General features: G+C 40.5%; 1 long non-coding RNA gene across 1 annotated transcript; it reads left to right on the top strand.

The window, feature by feature from the left end:
* Window positions 1–1,613: 1,613 nt before the first annotated feature.
* On the top strand, window positions 1,614–16,141 carry LOC310893187. Its single transcript, XR_014578794.1, has 3 exons — window positions 1,614–1,767; window positions 12,838–13,031; window positions 14,426–16,141. It is a non-coding gene; the product is annotated as an uncharacterized lncRNA (long non-coding RNA).
* The last annotated feature ends 353 nt before the right edge of the window (window positions 16,142–16,494 follow it).

Below are 16,494 nucleotides of genomic sequence, written 5' to 3'. Positions count from 1 at the left end.
AGGATTTGCATGTTGACATCAGACTCAGGTGCAAAGACACAGGAATACAGAGACAGGCAAATTGCACCCACGTAGACATCAGGTGAAGCCCTGGGAGCTGCTGGTGCTTCCTGGGCTGCGCAATGCTGAGGCAGGAGAAATGGCCTCGAATTGGAATGAGCCCCAGGCTGGGGTGTCAGAGCAGTTATGGGGCCAGGCAGGGCCGCTCTGGCCTGTCCCTTCAGGGAAGGGTGCTGTTAATCAACTTGTTAGTCCTGTCCCTGCTGAGGTCCTGCCTCAGCACCCTGCCACCACCCTGGCCAGGCTCAGGAGGGGAGTGCTGGGCTGACTCTGGCCGGACTGCATGGGTTTCTGCTGGGGCCAGGTCCTCCTGGCCCTGGAGGGAGGAGGGCAGGGTTTAGTCCACACACAGAGCTTGGCCCAAACCTCTGTCCTCCAGGACCTGCCGGGACCTTGCTTAGAGCAGGCAGTCTGGCATACAGAGTGCCGCTGTGTGCTTTCCTCTGTCACCACCAAGGGTTTTGCTATAATTGCAGCCCTATACCGTTCCCTACAGAAATCTGCCTTTGGGAGGTTTGTCTGGGCTGAGGGTCTTCTGCCAGGACTTCCTCTTCACCTGAGAGCTCTTGGGAATAACTAGGACCCCTGCCTCCACCTCAAGGTGGGACCTCCTTGCTACCCCTCCTGTACAACTTCCACCTCCGTGTGCAGGTGGCAGGTCCCTCTCAGCACAAGTGACACCTGGTCCACCTCCAAACTATGCTGTGCTCAGCATGCCTGTGCTCCACTTGGACTTCTTTTCCTTACTCTTGTGCCCTGCCTGGACACCAACTGGTGGGACATCTCTGTCCTGTGAGAAAACCCACCTTGTTCCTGTGATGGAGCAGAGGACAGGCACACATCCATGTTGCAGTCTGGGCTGCTTTGTGGGTGGCCTGTGTGTGGCAAGCAGAGGACCTGGGTGCACAGGAACATGAATGTGCCAGGATGCTTTCCCTCCCCTGGCTCTCCCATTGCCTTTCTGGCTCCACTTTTCCCTTCACCTCTCCGTTTTTGCCTCTTCCACCCAAAGCCCCAGTAAATCACAGGACCTCCTTGCTGATATGCTCCAGGCTCTGTCCATACTGTCCATCCATGCCACCAGCAAGAAGGAGCACAAGAGAAGGAAATCTGTGACTGTGGGGCTTGTCTTCACTCTTCAGTGGCCAGGTAGGGCACCCAACTTAGGACAACAGCCCCCAGCAGCCTACTGGGAGTCGTGTGCTTTGCTGTGTCTCACTCTGGGGTCCTCGTGATGTATTTTTGAGTGCTCAACCTTCTCTTCCTTTTCTTCCATTCCTTTCTCTTCCCTTCCCTCTTTTATATATATATTTGCTGTCTCCTATCATCAGTTGCCTGTGCTCCTTTTTCTAGGAAAAAAAAAAAAAAGAGCAGTGGTGTTACAAAGCTGCATGTTGTTTGTAGGAGGTTGTTTCCCCAGGCTCAGAGACATTGTGGAAGAAGAGATGACAACCTTCTAAAAAAAAACACCCGAAAACCAAAAAAACAGAAGAGAATGAGAAAAGAGGCACAGAGCCTGTTATTTTGTGCTGCAAAATCTCCATCAGACAGTAAACACACACAGAGTGGGGAGTCGCAGGACATACAGCCAGGAATGCTGCCCCTGGGACAAGCAGTTCCAGTGCCCTAGGGGAGGCAGCGTGCCTGCAGGACACTCCAGGGCACCTCAAAGGCTGATGGAAATTTACTGATAAATGCAATCTCCAGGTTGGTGATAAACATTTGTAAGTCTTTGTTATATCACTGTTTGAAATATACTTTTTTTTAATGTTTTCCTTGGCAGGGTAGGTATAGTCTTGGGATTGTGCCTTAAAGTTTTAGCATCTGAAACAAAAGTTCTGACTATAGCATTGTAAAGCCTTTCTTTGTTATATGCAGCCTTCACAGATCGAAGGACATAATAAAACAGATCTGTTGCTAGGTGCTTATTCTGAGTTCCAAAATTGCAAAAGTATTCAGACATCTGCCTCCCCTGGAGGTCTACATACCTTTCAGGATTTATATATTAGAAACCACAGAACACCATCCAGCACTAGTTAGCCCAAATCTCAGTGATGCTGGAATAGGATGGATTTCTACCTGAAAATAGGGCATGCATTAGCATGATTTAAAAATGAACTTTGTCCTGTATTCTCTGCCTCATATCATGGCATTTCTGCACATAGTTTCTTGGGAATGAAAAATTGGGACATTTGTGTTTAGGAGTAGCTGGTTTAAGATCAGCTTTCCCATAATCAGTAAAAATATGATTCTTGTACCCTTCAAAAATCACAGATGCAGGTCTCACTTTTAAATTCATGGGGTTTCCACACAGTGGTATCATCACTGGCTAGAAATAATTTGGAGTAGCTTCATGTTCCTTTACCCTGAATCTGTTCTATGAAATTTGATTGGAAGATATACATTTAGGAGTCAAATTAGATGATGTTTCCCTTTCAAAAAAAAAAAAGTCAACAAACTCTCTTACTTTGCTTAACAATCTTTACTGGGATGGTTAGCTTTTTTCATGTGCTCAGGCTGAAGCTGTCAACTGCAAATATTTGCTATCAATTTCTACAGAGTGGGGATATCCACGGTGTTTCTAAACATAAGCTGGATCACATTTGACAGCTTTAGTTTTCTTTCTTGCTGAGAGATTAATCTGCAAGACTGTGAGAGAAGCACTGGGCATGCAAGCAGGTCAGCAGCACAGGTCTCTTGAAGTTGCAGACCAAGATTAACAGCATTTCGTAAGGTGCTCAACAAGTGAAAACGCAAGCTAAAAATATACAAACAGAGAGATGAGCTGTGGTGTAATCAGATGTTCAAAGCTAGGGAATAGGTGAGTTTTTGGAGAAGACAGCCATTTCGAACTTCTTTCTTTCCATAAAAATCACTAACATCATCCAGCCTGTCTACATAACCAACACATGCTTCATTTTGATCATCTTCTGGACAAGGTGTTTAAGAAGTGAGGAAAATGAGAAGTGGAATCATTTTTCATGTTGTCAGAAGTGAGATTGACACATGGGAGGGCTGGAAGCTGGTAATGATTGAAGCCTTTTCCATTTGCTGTTTCCTGCTTGGCCAAAGCTTTCTTGGATTCCTGCCTATAAAGTTAATATCTCCAAAGAAGCTACATTCACATACATATGTGTGAGATGTTTCACGCATATGTATGCGATTTCCCAAGAGACATGCAGCAAAAATATCATGTCTTTGTATTCTAAATAAAAGAAGTTTTGGTCAGGTGGCGTTTGTCATTTATTCACAGAGTGAATTCCATTTCTGAAATTATAATACCATTTGGTATCAGCCTTCCTTGCTGTTTCAGCAGATAAAGATACCTCGTATCCAGAAATAGTTTTGTGCATACCTTTTGTGAATGCTACTGTGGGTTCCCATTGCCTTCAAGCTTGTTGCTTTGTTTCTGATTAGTCTTTCCTTAAAATACAACAAACATGTGACACTATTGTTCACTTGATTTCTGGGAATATAGTCTGATGATGGCAGCGCCTACCAGGAGGCCAAAACATTCTCTGATGTCTTTGATATGGTAATTGTCTCATGTGGAGCAATATGCAGGATTTTAACTTCCTAGCATTTCACAGATAAACTATACTGTGATTTTGTGTAGGATAGAAAGCAAAATACCTGCAATTGAATTATTCTGAGAATAACATTCAGATATGGTCTAAGCAAGAGTGTCTTGGAAAGACTATCGTGATGTTTCAGTCAGTGGTCCAAAGTAAAGCTTGGAGCCTGAGAACCTGACAATTTCTGGCGCTGTAAGGGTGTATTTTGAAATGGGTTGTGGGGAGGTATGAAAGTTGCACAAATGTGATGGTATCATACTGGAAATAATTCATTTATGTAGACTGTCCCCAACAACTAGAGACAAACTTTGAACTTCATAGCAGTGGGTGCCATATTTTGGGATGTGTATTCATGTTTGATAGAACTTCAAATTGGGACTAGGAAAAGAAAAAACAATATAAGAAAGATGTATTTGCAGACTATAATGCCTCTGAGTTGAAATCTGCCTAGGCTACTTTGAATAGATCCTCATGGTCTACAAGCCATATGTGACCACTAAGTCATTCCATTACATCTAGTGTTTCTCTTAAAAGTTTAGTATGAACATCCATGAGTCAGGGATGATGATGTATTTTTTAACTCCAGTTTTGAAAAAAAAATTAGCATTTCATCTCATTTCCCATATTTGGGATGAAACCATATTCTGAAATTTGGAATTGCTAGCAAGAGAGGAAACAAGCTTTTTAACATCTGCCCATAACCATGCCAGACTATTTTTTCCTATTTATTTAGTGTCTTTGCAGCTATACTCTAGCTAATGAAAAAATGAGCTGTGAGCATAAAAATAAGAGCATGAAAAATGTAAAGAGATCAACCAGTCAATGTGCTGGACTTAGAAAGAATTCAAAAGCCCCAAATGCATTTTGAGCACCTTCCTCCAGCAGCTAGGTAATCACACCACTCGCATAGCCAGAGTTTTTGCAGAGTTTAGTTGCTGACAAAATCACCTCCGCTGCCCAAATGCTCAAACATACGACCAGGTCACAGAAGCTGAACAAATTATCACATATCAGCTGAACTGTACTATCTCTTCATGTCCATGCTCTTCACTTATTCTGATGAGTACTACCACATTAGTTTAAATCCTTTCCTATGAACTCTGCAGTGCCTAAATCCCTCATCAAGCTTGCTCTGACTGCATGTGCACAGCATTTGTGCCCTGCTTTAATCCTTCCTGACAACTTGTAAAGATAGATTTTCCAGACATAAACCTAATACATATTTCTCAGTATCATCCAGCACAGGAAGAGCTTGAAAAGCATAGCTTTTCTTCTAGGCTAGTTAGACATACAGAATATATTTTTGTTTCCTTCCTTTTCTGTTTTCCTTTTGCAAATAGGAACTTTATTATCATGTGAGGAATAACCAGCAGACACAGGCAAAAATAAAAACATTTCACCTAGGAGGAATTCCTTTGATATATCTGAAGACAAGCTAGCTTATGAAGGGTAGAACTTCATGTCCAATGATACATTTATGGCATTACAATTAATCAGGGAGTAAGTATTTGTACTGCATTGTGACAGAGAGCAATAAGAAGTGGACGTGAAGATGAATTGGTTACCTAAGCAAGTAAATAACTTCTGGTGCCAGCCTGGCACTGGCAGACAGGACTTGAATGTCTGTAGTGTTTTCAGATTTCCGAGACTCCTCAGTAGTTTTATTCAAGTGCTTATTTTATCTGGCCATCATTGCTATGCTTGGCCACCAGGCAGAAGACAGAAGAAAAAGTCAATTGAACAATGCAAGGCTCTAGTTTCACTGGGTAAGACCATTGTTTGGACGACTTATCTCATTCAGTGAGCAGGACCTGAGCAGTGTGCCTCAAGTTAAATGAAAGTAAGGTCATTAATCAGTTCTTTATAGAAATCAGGTTGCAATGGCAAGGTTATTTGGTGAAGTGAGTTGTATACAGAGCAAATTTAGCCCGTGCAAATGGTGTCAGTTGGAGAGTAGGTTCAAAGATGAGATTGATCCAAGGGTGAGTATCCCCCCATCCCACCATCTCTTTCCTCTCTCATAGCCCAGAGTACCTTGGCTGCCTGCAAGGCTGGTGCTCAGCTGTCTTTATGTGTGTTGAGAACATGAAGCCCTCTGACCTGTCTTCATTTTTATTTATTTATTTTTTTTAAGAGAGTAATAACACAGGAAAGGATGAGTCTGAGTTCTTCAGAAATGATTGTGAGCTGTTATTATATACCATACTTACAAAGGGTCTTGCTTTTCTTTGCAGAAGAACAGATATTCTGTCCTCACAGTCTTTTCCCTTAACACTTTCCTTTTACTAACCTCACAGCTCTGACCATGCTCTGCTCCTCTTTCTTCTAGCTTCTTTTTTTGTCCTTTCAACTTTTTAAAAGTACTCTTGCTACTAACTATGGGCTTTTCTCTCTCAGATGGTATCCCAGACACATTAAGATTATTTTCCTGGAGGTAATGTTTACAGATAACCCAATGAAGGGGGAATTGGAGGTCTCCCAGAAAAAGTAAAGATGCAGAATTTCAGGTTTCGCAAGTAGTATTTCACAGGCATTTGTGCTTGGGAAATACGCTGACAGCGAACTTCAGAGAATGTGTAAGAAAAAAAGGACAATTTCTTCCCAGTTCTATTGAACCTTTTGTCCTCCAGCCCCCCAGCCCACTTCTTTGATATTTAGGAAAATCAAAAGGTAAAAAGGTAGAAAGTTCAAGCAGATGAGATGATAGTAATGGAATTGGATACACTGGCATGTATTACGGTACAGCTATTGTCATCTTGACCATTCTCTCTCATCCTGTTATTTTTGTGAGAAGTTATTTAAATGTGTGCATATACCCCAGAGGAGTACTCTGTGTTTTGCTTTCTATTTTTTAAGAATGTCGGGAAGTTACAATAAATATCTCCATGAAATTTGCTTAATAAGAATTTTCAGAAGCATTTGTCATATTTCTGCTATCAAAGTCAACTGAAAGACTAATTTTAGCAATGTGAAAATCTGCTTCTATTGTGACAAAAATTATGGCCTAAGGGACAGAGCCACCCCCTCTAGAAATTAATACTTACAAAACCACATTTCTGTCAACAGTCTGATGGCGATGCCATGAGAAGCTACTAATGGGAAAACAGAGCTGTCAGAATAAAAAAGTGTTCATCTTCTCTAAACCAAGGAGCCTTTATTTATTCTTCCAAGCAATAGGCACAACTGAACTGTTTCTTGAAATCTCTGTCTCCTGTAGATAATATGCTTGGTTTAGTACTAATTCATACTTCAACCTCTGTCTCATGCACTTGGTATTTTTTTGTCATCATGTGGACCACATTCTCCTGGGAATAACAACTTTCTTAATGTGTTTTTGTGTTGCATTCACAATTACAGCTAAGCTTCTTGGTCAGGGTACCAAACAAAACACAACATGCAATTTACATGGGCTAAAAAAACACGTATATATCAATCCAAAAATTAATTAAAGTATTAGCAATCTAGTCAAAGTATTATTATTTTTTTTGGTTTCCATTTTGATTAAACTGGCAATCCCAATTATTATAGCTTACTTCCAGTCATGATACCATTGAAACTGGTACACGCCAAATTTCTCATCTCTACCCCTTTCTCCAGTATTATGCTCACCCTTCTGTTGTTCTTCAAGAAGCAGGAGAAAGGGTTATGGTGAGTTGTTAGAGTCCTGAGTCCTCCACTGGAAGAAGTATGATGTTGCTGAGGATTTCTTCCTCCCTACTGCAGGATCTGCTTGGGGCTATTTTTATATATTTCCTAGCATGCACTACACGTTGCTCTTTTTTCATTGGTCCACAATTCCACCTTATATCTGCATATACTATATAGAGTACATTTTGCACATTTGTTCTTTGTTCCCTTTATCTTCAAAGCCAGTTTCACTGGCCTCCCCGTAAAGGGCTTAATGACCAATAATTGATCATTAGCAATTTGTTTATAGCCCATGAGCCTCTGTTTCCATTCTGTCTCCACACTTTCAAAACCTCTGCTATCATCCGTTACTTGTACTCCTCTACATTAGTTTTATTCTAGGCTCATAGCTGCCTCTACACAAAATAACTACTACTCCTCTACTATTATGTACTGAAATCTCAAAAGTATTATAACAATAGGCATTTTAATACACTACCCTACAAAGCTAAGCTAAAACTTAAAGAAATTAGATAATATTCACCTGGCAGGTAAATAATTGCTGTTATAACTCATCTGGCTAAAACAAAGCTCCAGGCAGGCCAAGACAATCCAAACACAGCCAGCCTGATGTGCCCTAGCTCTACGGCTTTGCAGACATAATGCAAAGGTTGTGACCTCTTACTAGCAAAGGCAATGACACACTTATGGTGCTGTAGGGCCCTGCCCAGTGGAATTTCATGCCTCAGCTACCACTTCTAAGCAGCAAAGAAGTCTTAGCCAAGGGTTTCATCAACCTTAGGAAAGACTTAGGTGAGAAGAGGAGTTCCTGTGTTCTAGATTGGAGTGTATGGCCTAAGAACTTGTTCTTTCGTTGTATGCTACATGCAGTCGACCAAGCCATGTTCTGACAAGAGGGCAAAGTAAAATCTCCTAAGTGAAAAATGAATGTTTAAAAGAACTTGCAGAACACTTCACTTTCCTACTGAGTCCTGTAGCTTATCTATTCTGAGGAACCTCACTGACACATAAAAAGAGTGAAAACAGATCTCATAAAAATGAGGGCACGCTCAGGTTTTCTAACAACCTGCTTTTTGGGAAAGCATTCCTTCCAGATGTGAGCTTTGTGTTCCAGTTTGGTCTCAGGCTGGGCCAGGCCTGCCCTGCAAGGGAGAAGGTCAGGTTTCAAATGGAGAAGAGGGAACATGCTGGGGTAGACCACTGACCATCCTCTGCCGTCACCATTGACTTTTCATTGGCTCCTGTCCAGATGAGTCGTTTGAAACAACTGCAAAAGAAAGGATAAATTCCTTTATGCCTTAAATGCAAGGATAAATTCAGTGCCATTTCTTTAAATCATTTCAAAAAGTGCATGCTCCTTCCCAGATTTTGTGGCCAGGAGGTGTCCCTCAGTGCTGTCTTAAATTCTTTCTCAGAGGTTTGGGGGAGAGAGGGAGCAGACAAGACGGAGGCCTGGACACTGGCTATATTTGTGCATCCCCTGGTTGTCTGAGCATATTCTAAGTTGGGGAGCAGGCTGCCAAACTTTCCCAATGGCAATGAACCCCCCACTTTTTGATACAGTGAAGTGAGAGCTAAGAGCACTGGCAGAGAATCCTCAGACAGATTTCTTCTCTCTGGTTGTATATCGTGGCCTTTTCCGCAGCACCCGTGTGCTCTGAATGGGTGACAATAGCACTACACGATAAAACTCTGGTGTAATAAATGACATGAACAATAAAACATCTGCCAGTAAGGAAAGTAACTGTCCCAGATAAATGTTGCAGGCATAGTGGAAACTCCTGCTGGTTTATTATAGCCAGTTTATAGGATTTATTTCTGTTTTCTCTGACACTAGGAAAAATGAAATTCTCAAAACATCTCTAAAACAGAAGAAAACCATTAAATATTAAATTACTTCTACAGTGATGGTTAATGTAAGCTTCTCACATCAAGAAGAGAAATTGGATTTAATCAGTTTCTTAAATTCCATTTCAAATCATTAGAACTGCATATACTGAATATGCTTACTGAACTGAATATGATTTTTATTAAACAGAAGATATCCACTAAAGAAGACATGTACTAAATATGCAATTCCCATGTAGCTTTATATGAGAACCAGAATATAAAAAAATATATAAATACATATATTGTTTTGTTTATAGGATCTGGGATTATAAAATTATCAAGGAAAATGCACTGAAGTAATTAGGATGATAGATAGGCTTCTTTAAAAAAGATGAAGGGCTTGGTACTCTCATCCTTTGCATGCCATGTAGTCACTTACCTCATATAACTTTCTGATAACCACAAAAAAGTTACTGTTTTGCTCTTGTAGAATGTAATTTCTAACATTTATTGACAAATCTGTGGTTGTTTGAAATTAAATCCATTATGGTTGTTTGGAAAATCTGATTTGTTATTTCAGTTTAGCCATCACACATACACTTAATTGATACCCAATTATCTCTTTTGATATGGAACTGTATTAAGCAGAGTTGTTTCACAAACGCCATTAGGAAATAATGTTGAAAGATCTTTTTTCCTAAAATAATGTTTCCTACTTGTTTTAGTAATAATTGGGAATATTAAGAGTAAAAAGTTAAATAACCTAAGCAGATTTTATATAGGTGCAGTAGCAAAAGTTCAAAAAGATGTTGGTTTTAGAACATGTAATATTCACAAAAAGTTGTTTATATTTATTGTCACAAAAAATATCATTCATTTGAAGTGTGCTCAGAAATAAGACAGAGAAGAAATGTAGCTTTTGAGTAACACTGAGTGAATTGGAGATAAAAAAAAAAAAAAGCATTGTATTCTATATTATTGACTAATTAATTTTGAAATGATCAGTTATAATAAACTCATAGGTATATATGTAAATAATTACAAATGCATACACTGTGCGATGAATGGTCTATGTTGGTCATTTTATTGTAACTGTGGCACCTGAAGCCTATTTTATGATACGTATTTAGACTGTTGTTGCTAAAAAGAGGGTTTTATCATAGCAGTCCCGACTATTACAGAACAAAAATCTGAATAATAAAATCGTAGAATCATAGAATGAGTCTGGTTTTGGTATGAAGAGACCTTAAAGATCATCTAGTTCCCACCCCTATCTACCTAAAAATCTTGCAAATGGATTATTAAATTATATTCTGCTGAAGTCTGATGGACTTTACATCATATATAATATATTTTCAAACTGTGAGAAAGCGAGTCAGATTGAGTGGGTCTCTCACCACAATCTTTAAGCTATTGTAAACAGGCAGAAAGCATATGTAGAACTATAGAGCAGGAGTGGAACTGTGGGTGTGTGAGACAGCAGTGCCACTGAAGAAAAACAGTAGTGTCTTCAAAGGAAAGAAAATGGCAAACATAAATGCAAATTTATACATAAAGGAGGCAATGTGGACAGTCCATGGAACTGCTATGTGGTCCTGCAAAAAATGTGTAATAATATGAGAAGGTTTGCATAGGTGTAACATTGTGTTAAATTTATTGTAGGAAAGACAAAACCTCTCTGATGAGACATTTTCTGTAAAGATAGGAAGAATGCACCATACAGTGGAATTTTCTTTGCTTACAAAGGTTTTATGCTGCTAATATATCATTTCATGTTTTTGATAACTGTTATCAAACACTTCCTGGAAAACTCTTTGAAAGGGAATCCTCAGTGCTGGGTTACTTAGGAAAACAGAGAAAGCACTTTGGAAATCATGCAAACAAACTGAGAAAGCAGTTGAAAGATCACCTTGGTCTTAGCCTTTCACAGAAGAGCAATGTGGAAGCCTGCTGTGGTCTGAGGTTGCAACACACTGTTGTAAGAGCATATTCTTTTCCTGGGAACTTCACAATGGCTGGGGAAGAGTTTTTGGAACTCAGTTCCTTTCTGAACTTGTTTAGAAACTTCAGAAAAAATGAGTTAATTCCAAGGACAATTCAGAAACCCTTCTGAAACCATGGGAATCTTTGCAACTCTTCCCTGCTGGATTTTTTTTTTTTTTTGCTGCTGACTGACCATATGAGCAGAAGTGTAGGACGAAAATCTCAAAGTTGTGTTTCAAATGATGTCAACCAAGACAGACTACCTCAGAGCAATATGAATATATAAAATACAACATCTACGTTGTTTTTGAAGCCTTGTGCCAATGTTTTCAAGATGTGACAAATGCCTGACCAAACAGTTAAACCTGCTATTAATAAATATTTTCAATACCTGTTTCATAGTTGAAGCAATGCGCTTCTAGTAGCCACATTTTCTTGGCATCATCAATGCAATTTCTTATAGGAAGTATTTAAGCACTGAAATTTTGGCATGGCTTAGCAAAATGCTTTCAGTCTGGCCTTATATTGCTCTGGGATCCTAACGGTACTCACTAGCATGGCAACTAGGAAGACTTCCTTTCCTTCTTAGAAAGATGTCTTCTGAGAGGTTGAATACAGAATCAAACACAATATGCATTTCAGGATAAAGCAAAGCTCAAAATGATAAAAAAAATAAAAATAAATGCATTTTTCATGCCAAATATAGGACTAAACTTTTTGGCTCCCAGTGTTTTAATTGTACCTGTTTCTTTGATGACTTAGTGATGGTATCATTAATATTTAAAAGCTTTGGTATAAGTTGGTATAGTTAAAATGACATTAATCAGTAACCTGTCAGTGCAAATTGTTTTCACCCTTCATTTGTGCCTTGTAATATTCTAAAAATTACTGGGTAAGAATTGTCTTTAATTTTAATTATATGGATATGAGATATTAACATTAATGTATTGGTGAAATACTTTAATTTTGGCTAAGGATGCAGATTGCCTAGAGGCATCCATGAAAGTTCCCATTGGCTTCAGCCATTTAAATTAGGGAACACAAATATATGTATTCCCTCACCACACTGGCTGGAATTCTTTTCCTGTGAGTTACTCAATACTTCCTGAGATTTCTATGTGCTCACGATGTAAGCAGGGCTGCAAGATCTAGCCATAGGTAATTGCATTATTCGAGCTTTAAACTGGCAGGTTAATATTACTCAGGAGGCAGTTTCACACAAACAGATAAAATCCTACAGGATTTTGCTGGGTCTCTGTTAGCAATCCAAATAAGGATAAAGGATATTTTCTTAAGTCATACAGCTGTGTGAACAATTGAAATCGATTGGAGCTGTTGTTGAGCTCTCTTGGATCCCTAGTCACACAGATATTTTTGGAAACGATTACACAGCTAAAGTAGCAAAGAAAGTATTAAGGATTATGCTGATATTCTAGTTTCACTGTCTAGGGGTGAAACCGCATCTCTTATCTACTCAACAGCAATAAAAACCGCTCCTTTGGGGAAAAAAAAAGTGTGATCAATATAGAAAAGATTTCATTGTATAATACATTTAGGTGTAACCCAGAGATTTGGCGTGAAAAAAAAAAAAAAGAAAACTCAATAGGAAGGCTCATAACTAACTCATTAGAAAAAAAAAAGGCTACATATTTCTTTTGGGAGGTTGGCCAATTTTGTTCTCTCAGTTTTAAAATGTAGATTGTTTTCTATTTGCTCATGCTATTCTGTTCTCCCTCCTCAGCTCCTTGCTTGAAACCTGCTGCCCGTTCTCCTGCTGCCCACAGCCTGCTGCATTTCGTGCTGTGATACAATCCTCTGCTTACCCCTGGCTTTGGCAGCGCTGCTCGTGTTGATAGTAACTAGGTTTGGCAGTGCTTCTACAAGGAGCGCAAAGATTTGACAACACCCTATGTTGGAAGATAAAGCCCACATCAAGTAAGACTATGTCAACTTTCAGTAATCTGTTTAAAATGCCACTCTGGTGGCTTAAGAGACTCTTATTACCTACAGCTTAATTGAGCTAATATGAAAGCGTTTGATTTCTGTTTATGGCACCGTGATAGCTGGATATAACTCCAGCTGGCCATGCTGGTTATCAGTGCTGTTGTCACTAATTAAGGCTATTTGCAGAGAACTCCCAGCTGCTCCAAAGAGCAGCCCGCGGCCACCGGGGCTGCCTGGGGAGCCTGGGGCCAGCAGGTCACCCCGTTGCCACCTCTGCTGGCACCGTGGCCAGGTGCAGGGACATGGGGTGGTGGCAGGGTGTGCACACAGGCACGACAGTACAGAGGCTGCTCCCGGAGGCATGGGGTGCTGCTGGTTTCATCCAAGGTCAGTGTGCAGAGTGGCACGTCCACACCATCAGCATTTCTACACATGGGAACACCGAGCAGGGAGACACAGCCTCGAGGACGAAGGTAGCACCACTGTGATATTGCAACCTGGTTTAGCAATGCATAGTATAACTGTAACACTGAAGAAGGTCTTCTGCATCACTGTGTCCTGCTGCATGCTATTGCAGTCAGCAGTGCCATACCAAATGCCTTTGTAAACTTTTCAGTCTTCATCTTTGCCTGGCTTTGGATTTCTGTCTGCTCTTCTCCATTTAGGAAGTTTTTTCATGACCTCATTGTCTCATGGTTTGGAAATTTTGCTCTAATTTTCTGGTCTAGAATACTAGATACCAATAGTTGTTAAGATGTAAGATTTAAAACTAGCAGTTGCTCTATGTTAGAAGAAGCATCAAAGGAGAAGAGAATAATAAGGACCTGCGTGTACCTGTTTTCTTTTGAGAAGAAAAATGCTGATACCTCTGCTGTGATTGATAGCAATACATAAAACATAAATATCTGTGGTTCCAAAAGCTGCTGCTAGCCATGACAACCTTGCCTGGACTGATGAATGTTCAATTTCTGTAGAGATAATATAATAACATATTAGAAACATCCTTTAAAATAATAATGACTTACTCCATTTGAATGATCTGAAAGCCTTAAAGAGGGAACAAATGTGTACTGAAAACACTACAATGCTTCTGTGCTCAACAGTCATAAATATATTTTAAAAATCTCATCTAGGTGGTTGGCTGACAATTCAATTATTCAACTTGGTGCTGGAGAACATCATAACAAAATTTGTCTCTGTAGTGACACGATAGTAAATCTGAAGTAAAATATGTCTTTTGGAATGAATCTACTTGTTAATTTTATTTATGTGATATCAAAGAATAAAAACAGGGCCAATTCACCTACTCCTGTGATGCTTCTCATTCAGTAATCTAGCGTGCAAGAAAGTAGGAATTTCATCCTCATTTTCCTGCCTCTTTGCAGAATGTACCACAGCTCTTTGTGTGAGATTTGTACTGGGTAAATGGTGGGCAGTCAGCCCTTAAAAAACCAGGAGCCCGCAGGAAGACATGCATGAAGACAGAGAGGTTCCTGTGGTACTACATGTTGCTGAGCTGATGCCTGCCAAGCCCAGCCCAGCCCAGCCCAGGAGCTGCGTGGCTGTGGTGCTGTGGATGTGGTCAGCACAGTGGCTGTCCTGTCCGGGCGCCCTGCTATAGGTATCTGTATCTGACCCCGTGTTTATGGAGTCCTGCACATCATGATACAGCCCCCAGGCCCTGTAAAGTCCAGCCCGGCTACCTGTTCACCCTCCATTAATGGCATAAGCACCAGAAACAACACTGAGTCGTATACCCCGAAGGCTCCTCTGGATGGCTGAGACCCATTTCTGACAAGATCACATGCAGCCCTTCTATTCCACTTCCATTCTGCAGTTTCCGGCAGTTTAAAGTTGGGCATGGCTTTTCTAGCTTGAAATAATGCACAATCACCATGGATGGTCATCCCTTGTTCTAACTGCTGGTAGTCCACCTCTAGTCCTCAAGGTTCCTGGGGAGAAAACAAGTGAATACATTCATTTTGAAATCCTTACCCTCTTCTGCCGTTGACTGTAAAGGTAGGAGGAACATATGTGCAGCCCAGTGTGCAAAATTGTAATTTAAGTATTTCAAATTCTTAAAAGATTCACATTCTGGACTTAAGAAGTTGACCTTTTCACTTCCATCTATGTACACACACACACACAAAAAAAAAAAAAGCCACTGTATAGACAAATAACAGTTAAAGAAAAGGCCCCAAAACAGTCTGGAGAAAATAAAAACCTCAGATATTACTGAATTGGACATCAGAGATCAGACCAATGCCCAGAGACCAAAAAGAGGAGGAAGTCACTCCAGTAGCTGAAATGAAGAGCCAGAAGAAAGCAAACAGGTAGGGTTATGTGGCTTGTTGCTGACCGTAAGGGACAGAGCAGCCATCTGAAGCTAGGTGTCCTTTGTCTGCTGCCTATGGAAGAGCTTGTTTTACAGGAGACATCACTCAGCACTTCCCGGGGGGACAGCTATGGGCAGATTTGCAAGACAGAGTACACAGCATGAAAGGGTTCTTTAAAAAATATAACCAAATTTATAGATGAGGGTGATCTTTTTCCTGAAGTCTTTTGGCTTTATATACAAGCACTCAGACCTCACATTGAGCACACATAGCACACAAAGTTGCTCTTTCTTTCTGAGGCTCAGTCATGCATCAGGGTTGCAGAAAGTGATAGACCTGACACTTTAGAGGGGTCACAATTCATGAGCTTAGCAGCTACTAACATCAAAATATGGCAACATTTCTTGTGTTCTTGCATTATTTCAGTCTTTGGTATTATTCTTCCACTTTTATCACTTTCTGCAAAGAGGTTTTGTTATTTTTTCTGGATATAACTCTTATAAAAAGCATTGTGCTGTCAAAGATTAAAAGATTACCATGTAGATAAGACATGAGAAAGGAGTAAAAGTTGTGTTTGCAGAGAAATGCAATAGGTCGGCTGAGTGCAACACGCTTTCAGGGGCTACTCTATTTGTACTGATAATTTTTGTTTCACGCATGCATAACAGTGGATAATGCAAATGTAAGTTTAGCGCAGCACTCTCAATACATGAAAGTTGGACTTTAATATTCCACCATGTCAGCAGTAAATGGAGGAGCAGAAAACTGTGTTTGTATTGATTCCCTTCTGCGAACCTGCGAGCGCTCCCGGCAGCTCACTTCACATGTGCTATCAACCTTCCCTTGGCCAGCAGGGCTCGCGCGGGAGCTTGTGATAGCAGCTGAGGAGGAGGGCGGCGTGCAGGAAAGCAGGAATGAGTCAAAGAAAATGCTTGCATGTCTTGGCAGGTGACGTTTTGACAAGCACGTAGGTCTCGGTTCACCTTTGTGAGTGCAGGTGAACCTTGTGAACGTGGTAAGCTGAGCTAAGGTGAGGTCAGCCGGAGGGGGACCGAGTGCCACTTGCTGCTGCTGCTGTGCTGCTCTCATTCTGGGGCTGTTTTCAAGACCAGCAGAGG

The sequence above is a fragment of the Anser anser genome (assembly GCF_964211835.1).
Source record: "Anser anser genome assembly, chromosome: 2".
Classification (NCBI taxonomy): Eukaryota; Metazoa; Chordata; class Aves; order Anseriformes; family Anatidae; genus Anser; species Anser anser.
The sequence above is the reverse complement of the archived record's forward strand: the minus strand, read 5'-3'. Positions and strand labels throughout refer to the sequence as shown.